The sequence below is a fragment of the Pteronotus mesoamericanus genome, unplaced genomic scaffold (assembly GCF_021234165.1).
Source record: "Pteronotus mesoamericanus isolate MK-2021 breed Mesoamerican mustached bat unplaced genomic scaffold, CSHL_Meso_final scaffold_85, whole genome shotgun sequence".
Taxonomy (NCBI): Eukaryota; Metazoa; Chordata; class Mammalia; order Chiroptera; family Mormoopidae; genus Pteronotus; species Pteronotus mesoamericanus.
Window position 1 is genome coordinate 5,238,235 of NW_026555329.1, and position 12,911 is coordinate 5,251,145.

The 12,911-nt window shown below is 39.4% G+C and overlaps 1 protein-coding gene across 1 annotated transcript in view; it reads left to right on the top strand.

Moving 5' to 3' along the window:
* The first annotated feature begins 402 nt into the window (after positions 1-402).
* Positions 403-12,911, top strand: part of HYCC1 (hyccin PI4KA lipid kinase complex subunit 1) — a 75,419-nt gene continuing 62,910 nt past the window's right edge. The window contains exon 1 of the mRNA XM_054564419.1: positions 403-467. The gene's annotated coding sequence lies outside the window, so the exon portion shown is untranslated. The remainder of the gene's footprint in view (positions 468-12,911) is intronic.

Consider the following 12,911-nt stretch of genomic DNA (forward strand, 5'->3'; position numbering starts at 1 on the left):
CGCATATTGCTCATTCATGATGGGCAATCCCATTTTTTGGGTCTCTTGGTATGTTCCCTGAGACCAGATTTCGAGGCAGGGAGACAGCAGGGAACAGAGAACAAGGTATGGTTTGCTTCACTGCACTAGCCCTTTAGAAAAGGCTCTGCTTAGAACTATTCGCACCAGTAATTGGAGGAGAACAATCTTCCAAGAACCCAGTTACTTGAATTTCATGGCAAGGTCACAGGCAAGCGGAGATGGATCCAGGACCTGCCTGGGTGGAGTTGTTTACTGTACGATTCAGCAGATTGTTCTGGGGATCTTCCTCTCACATTCGAAATAAGCCTTCTGGCGGCCAGTAAATGACCTGCGCCTGCGTGGGAGGTTTTAAAACGGCCTTCTCCGAGGTCCTGGGGTTTCAATGCCGCTGGAGAAGGGTGTTGGAGAGCAGAAGGGGCTTGAGGCACTTATTCCACTTCCACTCTGTAAGTCCTGCTTTGTTCTGTTTCATTTGTTAAGTCCGAAGGAAATATTTGGCAAAGGAACAGGACTTTGTTGCTACACACACCCACGCACACTTGGGCAAAGCGGTCTTGGATGTTCTGCTCAAGGGGAAATTAAAGACGGATAATGGAGAGGGGGAGCAGGCAGAGAGCAAACAGCAGGGCTCTTGAACTTTTCTGTACTGTGAGGCTTTATTACCAGTAGTAGGTGTTCCCAGTGAAGTTAAGAAAATGTATGTGTTCATATTCATTTGTGGTTGGTAGACCTTTCGGAGGAGTGGCTCTCAACTCTGCTTGCACATTATGATCACCCTGGGAGCTTGGAAAAATGCTTGCGTCTGGGTTTCACAGCATAAAGTTTCAATATCCTTGGTTATTAACCCAGCTCCAGTGGTTAGTAATTAAAAACATTTATCCATATTGTAGTATCAGAACAACTATGTTTATATAAATATGCACACATATAAAATAAATATATATTATACATAAAAATTTTATAGGAAAACTTGGCACAATTATAGAGTTGAATTATTAAGAACGACTATCAATAATGACATACTCGGATATTTCACAATTTTATATTCTCCTCTGCTCATGAAGACACAAGGTACTGGCCATAGGCTTTCTTGGCAATGTGTTAGATAAAGAGAGACCATAAAACAAGCTTTTATCATTTTGTGTTTTTTATGTCAACCAGAGGTAAAATAACATACATTCATCTTTATGATCTATTACTGCTCCCTGGCTGCAACAAGGAGCATGTTAGAGAACTAGTCTCTCAATGAATTTCTAATGTAAAGCTCTTGCTTCACGACGTGACTATAAGAAGTATTGACTATGGCCTTGGAAAACACAAGGCTGTAAGTGTCCACTCTGTTTGAATTACATGGTATGAAAGTATAAGTATTAAATAACGTCAGAAGCCATTTAATGTAAATTTACTCCAAAGCCTGTTATTCTTCAAGAGGACAAAATTAATCTCACAACCAACTATAACATTAAAATTTAAAACAAATGTGAGAGCTTGTTACTTTTCAAGCATTTGAAAGGGCTGTGTTTCCTAAATCTATTACTTTTAAAAATGATGTGTTGATAGAGCCATAAAACAATTTGTCCTCAACAATTTTTTAAACCCCATGGAAGTGAATCAGGAAATACTGGCCACACACACTCTGCTCTTGGAGGGTGGTATTCTTCCCTTGTTGACATGCCTGCTTCAAAGCGGGGATTCTTTCCTAGGGAGCCACGACCTTGGTTGTCATGAGCCAAATAACATTCCCCAAACTCGGTCTGTGGGTGCTGTTACACACCCCCCCCCCATTGCAGGGGAGCCTGCGAAAGAAAAGAGGAGAATCTTCACCCCATCATAACTGTCCTATTTTGAGATTAACATGGATTAGAAGGAATACTGCTGAAATACTGAAATGGTCATACAAATTCAAATGTAGACCTGCATGCATACTTGAAAAACTTGGGAGAGGTTGTTAGGAGAACATGCATGGGGGTGTGTGTTGGGGGTGGGGAAGAACTATTCTTGTCCAGGACCAGCTTCTCTATCTGGGTTCTTAGATCTAGAAAAGTTTTAGCCAAGAAGTCACAGGGAGAATCTTCCCATTCCCTGTGCTACTTACTAAGGTCACTAATTAATGGAAATATTTGGAGAAAGATATAAATCTGTTCCACAACACAACCTTATGCAGCAAATGACATTTCCCAATAGACAATAGAGAGGGAGGAAATGAACATTTCTTGAATGCCAACTATAGCTTAGGCACTGTGCTAAGCACTTTAATATGTATTATCTTTTTTAATCCTTACAAAAACTATACCAAATGTTATTTTGCATATTGGCAATTTAAGTTTCAGAGAAGCAGAGTAATTTTCTAATTGTAGCCTGAGTTCTTTCTTTAATTTTATTTTTATGTTTATGCCATTACAGTTGTTTCTGCTTTTTCTCCCATTCCCCACCTCCTCCGAGCCCCAGCCTCTCCCTTCCCCAAGCCAGCCCCCATATTGCTGTGTCCGTGGGTCGTACGCCAATGTTCTTTGGTTAATCCCTTCACCATCTTTCATCCCATTCCCCTCCGCTTCTTTCTGACAGCTGTCAGTCTGTTTAATGTATCTAAACCTCTGTTATTATTTTGTTCATTAATGTATTGTGTTCATTAGATTCCATGTATAAGTTAGGTCATGTGGTATTTTTCTTTCACTGATTGGCTTAATTCACTTAGCATAATTTTCTCCAGGTCCATCCATGCTGTCACATAATATAAGAGTTTCTTCTTTTTTATAGTTGCATAATATTCCATTGTTTAAATGTACCATAACTTTTTTATCCATTCACCCACTAAAGGACATTCAGGTTGTTTCCAAATATTTTGTAACCTGAAGTCAATGTCCCCTTCTTTTCCTTATACTGAACTTTGTCTTTTAAAGAAGCATGATGAACTAAACCATGTGAAACCAAATAAATTATAGAATCATGAAGAGTTAGTTTGATGAGGGTGGGGGGGAGTGGGCCAGTATAGAACAGTGACTTAGCACATGGATGGTAGGGTCAGATAGACCTGAATCCCGAATTCTTCACTCTTAGAAACCTAATGAGTTTGGGCGAGTTATATTCTTCAGAGGGGCTATTCTAAGTTTTAAATGATAGTGCACTAAATAAAGCCCTTGGCAGCAACTAGCATATAGTAAGTACTCAACAAATGCTGGCTATAATTGTTTTTATTTTCAAGAACTTAAAGACTCTCTTCCCAACACCTTTACAGAAGTAAAAGCTGGGGTTCAAAGAGTCTAAGTGAATTTCTCAAGGACTGATAGAGGTAATCGGTGACAGAACTGCAACTGGAATGCAGCTCTTTTGAATCTTTTCCAAGACAATGTGTTCACAAGAGGATGTCAAGCGAGTTTTTGAGATCGTCCTCTTCATGATGACCATGTTGGTAAATCCCATGGAATGGAATTTTTGAAACCAGTACTGTTCTTGAAAAATCCAGGTTGTGGACACTGTTAGTAGTATCTTCAGAGGCATAACTTCCTCTTCCTCTTTTCTAACACAACCCTGATTTGGTCCAGGAATCCACCCTTCCCTCATTGCTAGGGGTGAATTTTGTTTTATCTTAAGCAGAATATGCAAGAGACCTGTTCAAACTCAAATTGTTGGACCTCGCCCTCAGCATTTCTCATTCATTAGAACTGGAGTGAAGACAGAGATTTTGCATTTCTTTTTTTCCTCTCCATTTTCCTGCCACCATGTTCCCCTGTCCCACCCACCCCCACCTCCCACCCTCAATCCTTCCCCACTTTGGCTTTGTCCGTGGGTCCTTTATACCTGTTCCCTGACTTGACCCTTCCCCTTCTGTTCCCAGTTACCGTCCTCCCTCCTTCCCTCTCGTTATTGTTGTTCTTTTTCCTTTCAATGTTGCTGCTTATATTTTTCTTGTTTGTTTTGTTGACTAGGTTCCACTTATAAGTGAGATCATATGGTATTTGTCTTTCACCCCCTGGCTTATTTTGCTTAGCATAATGCTCTCCAGTCGAGAATTTGCATTTCTAACAGATTTCCAGGTTCTCAGAAGCTTAAGCTGCTGATCTGGGGGCTGAACTTTGAGAATCCCTGGTTTCGAACAGTCAGTATCAGTCCTCTGTTCTGGAGAAGAGCAAATGAAGTAAATTAGCTGAGGATTCATATTCGTTGGTTGGAAGATTTACAGTTTCCTGAGGTAGGTAAATAATGAACAATTATTTACCTGGCAGCCATCTTGTGACCATGAGGAGAGAACTGGCCTCAGTATTAAGTCAGTGCTGTAGACAGCAGAATAGAGAGAGGAACTTTGACAACATTACTGAGCCATAGACTCAACCAAGCCAGAGGCTTGATCTTCCTCTGCACTCCTGGTATGCAAGATTGTACAAATTTCCTTGTTTAAGCAACTGTAAACCAGAGCTTATGTTACTTTGGCCACATGTAACACTGTCCAATAAATTCCTCAAACTCAATAAAATGCAAATACATGTATTTGAAACATGTAACATTTTAATTGAATGCCAGGTTTTCCTCTCCCAAATAACTGATGATGTTATCTTTCATTAATGAGATAATACTTGTATAAATAATAACATTTCTATGCTTTAAATCACAGAAAGTACTCAATAAAAGTACAACCCTATTCTTAATGCTTTCATCTCTTACTGTGAGCAAGAAAAAACAATTTTCTTTCAAAAGATTCGATGTGACTAGTTAGTAGTTGTCAGTGAGAAACACACTGCAGTACATTCCTAAATTAGGAAACACTTGAAATTCTTAGACGAGATAAATTCCTTCTAAAGAAGCTGATCCACATCATCTTAACAATTGCAGTTTGTTAGAGCTTCCATTCTCTTTTATAAGTCCAGGCAGAAGCAGAAGTGAAATCAATTACCTACCTCCTTGATGTTTCATATTGTTGCCATAAAAACTGCAACTATGAGAAGGATATTAAAAATAAAAAAGTGAAACTCTCAAATAACGCATTAGCTCCTCCTTTCTGCATCACAGAACTGGAATATTTACCCGTTTCAACATTTCTTCCTTGTAGAAACTTGCCATTTATTCTTTATGACTGTAAGCAAACAAGCTTATGGCTATAAGCTTTCTTTGGCTTTCAGTTGTTTTGAGAGGGGTCAATAACAAGTTTTGAGTTTTTCTGTTTCTTCTAAGCCAAAAATTATGACAAGCAGTAATAACAGCATCTGTTGCTACTCAGTACACTGTATCAGGCATTGAGCCAAGGGCTTTATAGGGACTATCTCATTTCACCCAATCATTAATTCATTCAACAAATATTTGTGAAATTCCTGACATTTGCCAGTCTGGTACTGCAGACCATTTTGAGCTAGAATGCGCCTAAGGTTGGGGAGGAGCAGCCGTCTGACTTGAGGCCCCAGGGCAAGAGCGGTAGTGCCCAGGAGGTAAGAGATGGAGAAGATAAAAATCCTGTTCTCTTCTTTTTACTCTCTGAGTTTCTGCTCTCAGTACAATGTACTGTGTATCTCAAAGTTTATTCCTTGATATTTCTGCAAGGAAATGATAACAGGTGTTATTTTAAGAGTCCCGAGGACTAAAAATTTTGAGGAGAAACATGGGGATTCAACTGTTAAACAGAATTCTTTACTACAGAAGTTCTCAGTGCCTTCACCATGCTTTTGGGCTCTCCAAGAAGGTGCCGCATTCTGCACTACGTATTTCCCAAACTTATTGGACTGTAACCCACCCTGCCACCCCTGTTTCTACCCCCACAGCAGGTATAGGGTGTTAGAGCTCCGGGGCACACATTTCAGGAAAGACTGAGCCAAGCTATTTTTGCTTTTAAAAGCTTTTTCATTTCTCTTTCTACTTCAAAGCTTTCTAGTGCTCTAAAAGCTCCAGATTTTATTCTCTACCATTTCAAACTTCCCACCTCCCTGCCAATCTTCTGCATCTTCAACACATCTAGTTTTCAGACATCACAGACATTTGTAGTCAAATCTGAGATGTTTATGATAGACATTTAGCTTCTCAAATGCCTTTGCTTATACACAATGACTGGGGGAAGGGGGAAGAAGAGGACATAGGGAGAAAGGTTATAATCAGAATGAAAAAAAAGTAAATTTCAGGACATAAATGAAAGTTAGTACAGCCCTTCTGAAAAGCTGCCAGCTCCTGACTACAACAAAAACGCATAAAAATTAAGGTCATGGATCACGATATCTTGAATGCAAAAATAAAAGTGAAATCTAGGAAACTGCCTGTGTAATCTGGATGTTTCAAAGTTAAACCCAATAATTCTTATCGAAGGAGGCGTGGAGAGGGAGGGAATGGTCTTTGGAACTTGGATCCTGTAATTTGACATTTATGTTAGCTAAATAACTTAACCATTTCCAAACCTGGATTTCTTTTGTGTAAAATATGTAGCTGTATATTGTTGTGAGTTGCTGCTCTGCTGAAGTCCAGTTAGAAAGCAAAAGTGTAAGATAGATATATATATATCTATCTTTGAGTCATTCAAAGAAAGATCTTTAGAGTAGATTTTTATTTCACAATACCATCAAACACCAGTGAAATTCCACTTTTCCCTTTGTTGATAAGGACTAGTAATGTGGAGGAGGAAAAGGTATACAGAGTTAAGAGTTCTCTCTCTCTCTCTCTTTCTCTCTCTCTCTCAGTTCTCCCACAGGTATCTCCCACTGGCCCAAACCAGACAGAACCAGAGATCAAAGGAGCCCAGGAGATACAGTATGAGTAGTATGAGCCTCTCAGGGCCCAGAGTAGGCAATTTTTGGGGAGGAGATGGACAATGGAGGAGTAGCAAAGATGGAGGCTTCTTTGCTACTTCTAACTTCTGGGTAAAAAACTTTGAGTAGAACCCCAGCATGTCAACTAAGGGAACATTTTATGTTCAGATCAGAGTCCAATCCCCCCATTTTACAGATGACAAAACTGAGATCCACAGAGCTTGTTCAGAGTCACACATCTTACACGGTCAATGTGAGGCTTCAGCTCAATCCTGACTTCTGGTTCCATGATGCATCTTTTCCACTCTCCTGCTCTGCATCTTGTAGACCCTCTGAGTTTACTCATTATCTTATTTCTGCCTCAAAGTTCAGTTTCTCAGACCTTCTGTGTCTCCTAGAGAGGAAAGAGAGAATGAAGATTCTTCTCTCCAGGCAGATGCATGCCACCAAACACTAGGCTATTTATCTGAATCAGATGCCTGTTGTACAGAAATGAAAATGTGATTATATTAAACACCCCCTACACCTCTTTGGGAAAACTGGATGAATAAGAAAAAAATGGCTCAGAAGAAGAGCTCAACTTGATCTTTCCAAATGTACCACAGGTAATAAGTAATTAAGGTAGTCAAAAACGTTTATTCTACTATTAGGTTCAGTAGTGGCTTTGGTCACTCAGAGAATGCAGGATACTTTAGGTTTCAGTACTTTGGTGCCATCCTTAGGGAAAAATTGGAAAATGGTTGATCTTTGCCTTATGTCATTTCATGCTCACTCCTCTTTCCAAAGTTCCTTTCAGGGTTCCTTCCTCCCTTTCATTCCTTGTCATCCAAAGCTAGTTCCTGGCTCAGCCAGGAGCTGGTCCCCCTCCCCCCTTGAATGTGGCTCAGCAGTTCAGACTGTCCCTGGCCCTTTGCTCCATGGGAGTCTGTCATTTCAGTGAGATTTCATCTGGAGGTCTGTTAAACAAAGTGTGTTTAACTTTTTAAAGTTGTTACTTAGCGTGTAAGTGGGTTACCATTCCCAAGTGCTCTCCTCATATTCTCATTCCTGGCCACTGTCTCCACATTTACCATATTTCAATCAGATAAATACAGCCTATCATGGGATATTCACAGACTCCAGTCAACCCGGGACAGAGGGGAAGGACGTCCAGCACCACTTCTTGGGTGAGATACAGAAGAAGGAAATTTGTAGCCAGCTCTGGAAGAAGTGTCAGATGGGATTTGAGGTCAAGTTATACCTTTCTTTGGCTTTCAGCGTACATCATGCTATCAACTGTTCACCCACATTTTCAGAAAACTTATTCTAAGAGTCATTCAAAGAAAGATCTTTAGAGGAGAGTTTTATTTCACAACACCATCAAACACCAGTGAAATTCCACTTTTCCCTTTGTTGATAAGGACTAGTATTATCTGTTGATCATCATCCTCTTTTATAGCTAACAGAATAAATGACTTAGTTGTAAAGACTGTCATTAACTATTTTCAAGCCATCAAGTTTGAAAACACAGTTGGTTTTTATTCTTTATACTTAACTCTTTTCCCTCTTCTCTGCCCTCACCCCTGCTGGCACATTCTTTTCTCAGAAATACTCTTTCTACAATGTCAGTGACAGTATGCGGAGCTAAACTGGCAAGCCTGGCCAGAAATCACCCATACTGGAAAAATCTCTCACCACCAGCTTCAGGCCACATACGTGAAGGCAACTAACACATAGTCTGAGGTTCACATTAGGAACTTAACAAATGATTGTTGATCTTGCAATTAGTAGAAAAACAGGTCCCAGGGATCTGATGGATAGTACAGTACAGTGACTATAGACAATATTATTGTATTATAATCATCAATCTTGTTAAGAGTCTATATTTTAATTACTCCAACCACAAAAAAGAAATTATAATATGACATGATGGAATTGCTAACTATAACTACAATGGTAATCATATTGCAATATATAAATGTATCAAGTCAAAATGCTGAGCACCTTAAATTTATACAATGTTGAATGTCAAATGTATTTTAATTAAAATGATTATTGATTCTAAATTAAAATGTGTTTGAGCAGTGATTTGCAATGAAACAGACCTGCAGAGAAGGTTTAAAATTGCAGAGCATGAAAAAGTCTACATTAGTCATCAGGGAAATGCAAATTAAAATCGCAATCCGATACCATTACATACCCACCTGAATAGCTGGAATTTAAAAGACTGGTGATATAAATATTGACAAAGATGTTGAGCAACTGGAACTTCATATTCCACTGATGAGCGTATAAATGATATAATTACTTTGCAAAATGATTTCACAGCACCCTGCAAATAAGAGCATGTGCTGACCCTAGACCCAGTAATTCCGGTCCTGGATATAGACCACAAAAGTGTCCACAAACGTGCATCGAGAGTCATGTATGAGGCTGCTCCTGGCAGCGTTCCTTGTAATAGCCCTCCCCTGAAAACAACCCAAACATCCCTCAGCTGTAGAACTGTCAGGTACGTTGCGGCATATTCATGTAGTAATGCCATACAGAACAAAAAAGAATCAACTACAATTACAACAAGAAATATGGATAGACTCCACAAACATAGCATGGAGAGAAAAAGTCAGACTCAAATGTATATATTCCGTATGATTCCTCTTATATAAAATTTAATAGGCAGATCCATCAAAGCAGTATGGGTCAAAACAGGTTATTTCTGGGAGGGACAGAGGGAGTAATGATTAGGAACAAGCCCCCCCAGAGCTTGTTGTCAGTGTTCTTTTTCTTGAGCTGGGTCAGCATTTGCAGTGTTCATCTGTAACAACCCACTGAAGTAATCATATTTTTGTTTTATTTAATTTTTTATGTGTATACTGCAACTAAAAAAATTGCAGAGTGGCAGGAATGGCCCAAGTCAACATACTCTGCCCCTCCTTAATTCTTTTAGGATATATTTTCAAGAGTCTCCCTGATTTTTCTCAGTTCCTGGCAGCGTCTTAACTGCCCATGGACTCCAGAGGAAAGGCTTCCTTAGATAATGTCCGGCTCAGATGTCTTTCTATGTTCCTTTCCTTTGCCCTCCCTATTTTCTTTCTGAAAGCTTTGTTCTGTCCTTTCTTAGGGACATCACCATTTAATCTTTGCTCATTTTTTGATAAGCAATGTGATTTGTTCACTTCTTACTGTAGTTTAAATTTGAAAAAAAAATCCTTAAGAGTGCCTTAGAGATTAGTATCATGGTTCAGCCCACAGAGGTGGAGGTTTCTTGGAATGGCAACTTTTGAATGTCACAAGGTAGCTAGGACTGGACACGTATCCCATGCCTGTGCTGAGAAAGTGTCTCAGCTAAGCAGACAAGTTCCAGAGACGGTGTTCCTTGGTTCTGCCAGCGTAACGGGTATTAAGAAAGACAAGCTGGATGGTGCCCTGACTGAACATTGCTGATGATGCTGAATCCACTCACTGAAACTTTTTGCTGGCTTAAATATCAGGGTGTGGTGATGATGACTAAGTATATGAGAACAAAATTTGAAAATGGAAGTATTATTCATACATTAGACTCTCTTAACCCAAGCATTATATACCAGAATGAATGGGCTGGCAAAACTCTTTGAGGGTGTGATTCTTCCTGCCATTTCTTTCTTTCACTCTCCTTCCCAGACTCAATAACCCGTTGACCATTATTTGTGCTTGTTGAGTTATTTGAAGATACCACTTGGTAAGGAAATCAAAGAAATGTGTGACCTGCTTGCTGCCTTTGCTCTCTTGGGTGAGAAGTTAACACCTGGGAAACAATTTTGGAAATATTCAAGTTAATACACTATGAAATGTTATACTGAATACCACAGAAATATTTTGCTTCTGATGAACACCGTGAGTGGTCAGAAAGGGGAGAAATCATGTTTCCACTTGGCCTATGGACTTGGGACAGGTCTGCCAACCTGGAAAAGATTTGTAAACCAAACCAAGACAGTGGAGGAAACTGCCATCTTTTCATGTTCTCCTTTAGCCTGTATTTCTGAAGCTCTTCTATGGGCTGAGCCATTACTAATGCTATTGTGGGGACCCAGAGATGACAAAGCACAGTTCTGCTCCCAGCTGGTGATGTCTCTGTTTATTACAGTTATCTATATATATTTTTTTCTGTGTTTTCTGTTATTTGGGCCCCCATTTGGAAGAGACAATGTACATACAAATTTGTAATTCTATACTAAGTACTGACTAGTGAGGTCTTTTGCTTCCAGCAGCAACAAGGGCTTCTCTGTGGAATCTCTAGGGCACTTTAAAGAATTTTGAATAATGAGTTGGCTGAAAGTAAAAGGAAGAATGTTTAACTGAGAGGTTCACTTGGGCTGAATTCACAATGTGATGTGGAGTCTGTCATCTCCTTACTTTAAAAAATAATACATACCTCTTTTTTTGGTTATAAAACTAACTCCTGTTTATTGTAGAACATTAGATAAATTAAAAACATATGTGAAGAAAACAGAATTCACCCATGATATCCCCATGCTTATATGTTGCTGATACAGTCTTCTGACACAAACATTTGCAAAATTGTGACCACGCCATGTATACTGTTTTGTATCTGTCTTTTTCATCTTTTTCGCAGGTCATAAAATATTTTTCCCAGGGCATAAAATATTTAAAAAACATGATTCATAAAAGCTGTATAACAAGACTCAGCCAACAATAATTCTTCTAGAAGACATTGGCTAATAAAATGTCTTAGAAGATATATGTGGATATATTTTCATTTTCAATCAGGATAGTAGTTAGTCACTAGGTTTTATACCCCTAACTATATGACTTTCTTGTCAGGATAAACAAGATTGGCTCTGCTATTAAAAACCAAGAGAAAGAAGACTTTTCCCTTAAAATATCTGTTATAAAGATATAAAATTAACTTTAATATGTGAATTTCTTTTAAAAAATATAGAGAATGTTTTCTTCTTTCTAGATGTTATTCCTAGAAAAACCTGTAACCAACATTGAAGTATATAGTTCTCTTTGCAAAATGCAATTGGTCCAGCCTCTTTCACTTGGTCCGCATTCTGGAAGTCTACTTATTGGTTTATATAAGGTGAAAGGTACCACAATTCACTTAGAATATCTTAGGTGACACATATGGGAATCTTATAGGACTCTGGGCAGAGCTGTTGTTGGACCTCACAGGTGCTGAACGTGAACACCGGAAACTGGAGCTGTAGGAGATGTTCTGTGCAGCCGGAGGATCTGGGCTATCTCATTGTCCCCTAGACAGTGGCACGTCACTGGTTGCCATCTTTGTTATAGTGACTCATTCTACTCTGTCTCTACTTCTACTGCTCCTTTGTTACCAGTTGCTTCCTCCTCTACCTTCTATATCTTTCTCTGCCTAATGGCTTCACTTTACCATAGTGTGCTCATGACTTACTCCTCTTAGGGCTTCTTCCTACTGCCTTACTTTTTAGCTTCTACTCCCACAAGGTGATTGATTGATTTTCCCTTTCCATTTCCAGTTCAAATTCTTGGAAGAAAATGGGTGTAGTAGTCACCATCATCCCTGTTTGGGCAGAGTGCTCACATCAGGGCACCTTTTGGGCCTGACTGCCTTTTTGTTATTTGGTTCTGTGACGGGGGTTGGATGCACACATCACGGTTTGGGCTGCTGCCTCAGCTAGTGAGACTGGCTGGAGCAGCTCTCTTAGAACTAAAGGGAATCTGGCACAGCAAGACAGAGTGACCTTACTCACATTCTTTTTGCTTTGATTTTTTAAAAAATATGCTGCCCTGGCAGGTGTGGCTCAGGGGGTTGAGGGCCTGCCTGTGAACCAGAAGGTCACAGGTTTGATTCCTGGTCAGGACACATGCCTGAGTTATGGGCCAGGTTTCCAGCTGGGGGCATGTGAGAGGCAACTGATTAATGTTTCTCTCCCTCTCTTTCTCCCTCCCTTCCCCTCTCTCTAAAAATAAATAAATAAAATCTTTATTTAAAAAATACACTGATCATTAAAGTAACATATTTTTCATGTTTTTTCCCAAGGCAATATTCTCCTGACTCTTTCATTTAAAATAGTCATGTGAGATAGAAACAAAGCATAGATTGGTGGTTGCCAAAGACTGGAGGTTGGAGGAAATGTAGAGATGTTGGTCAAAGAGTACAAACTTCCAGTTCTAAGATAAATACGGTGGATGTAATGTACAGCGTGGTGA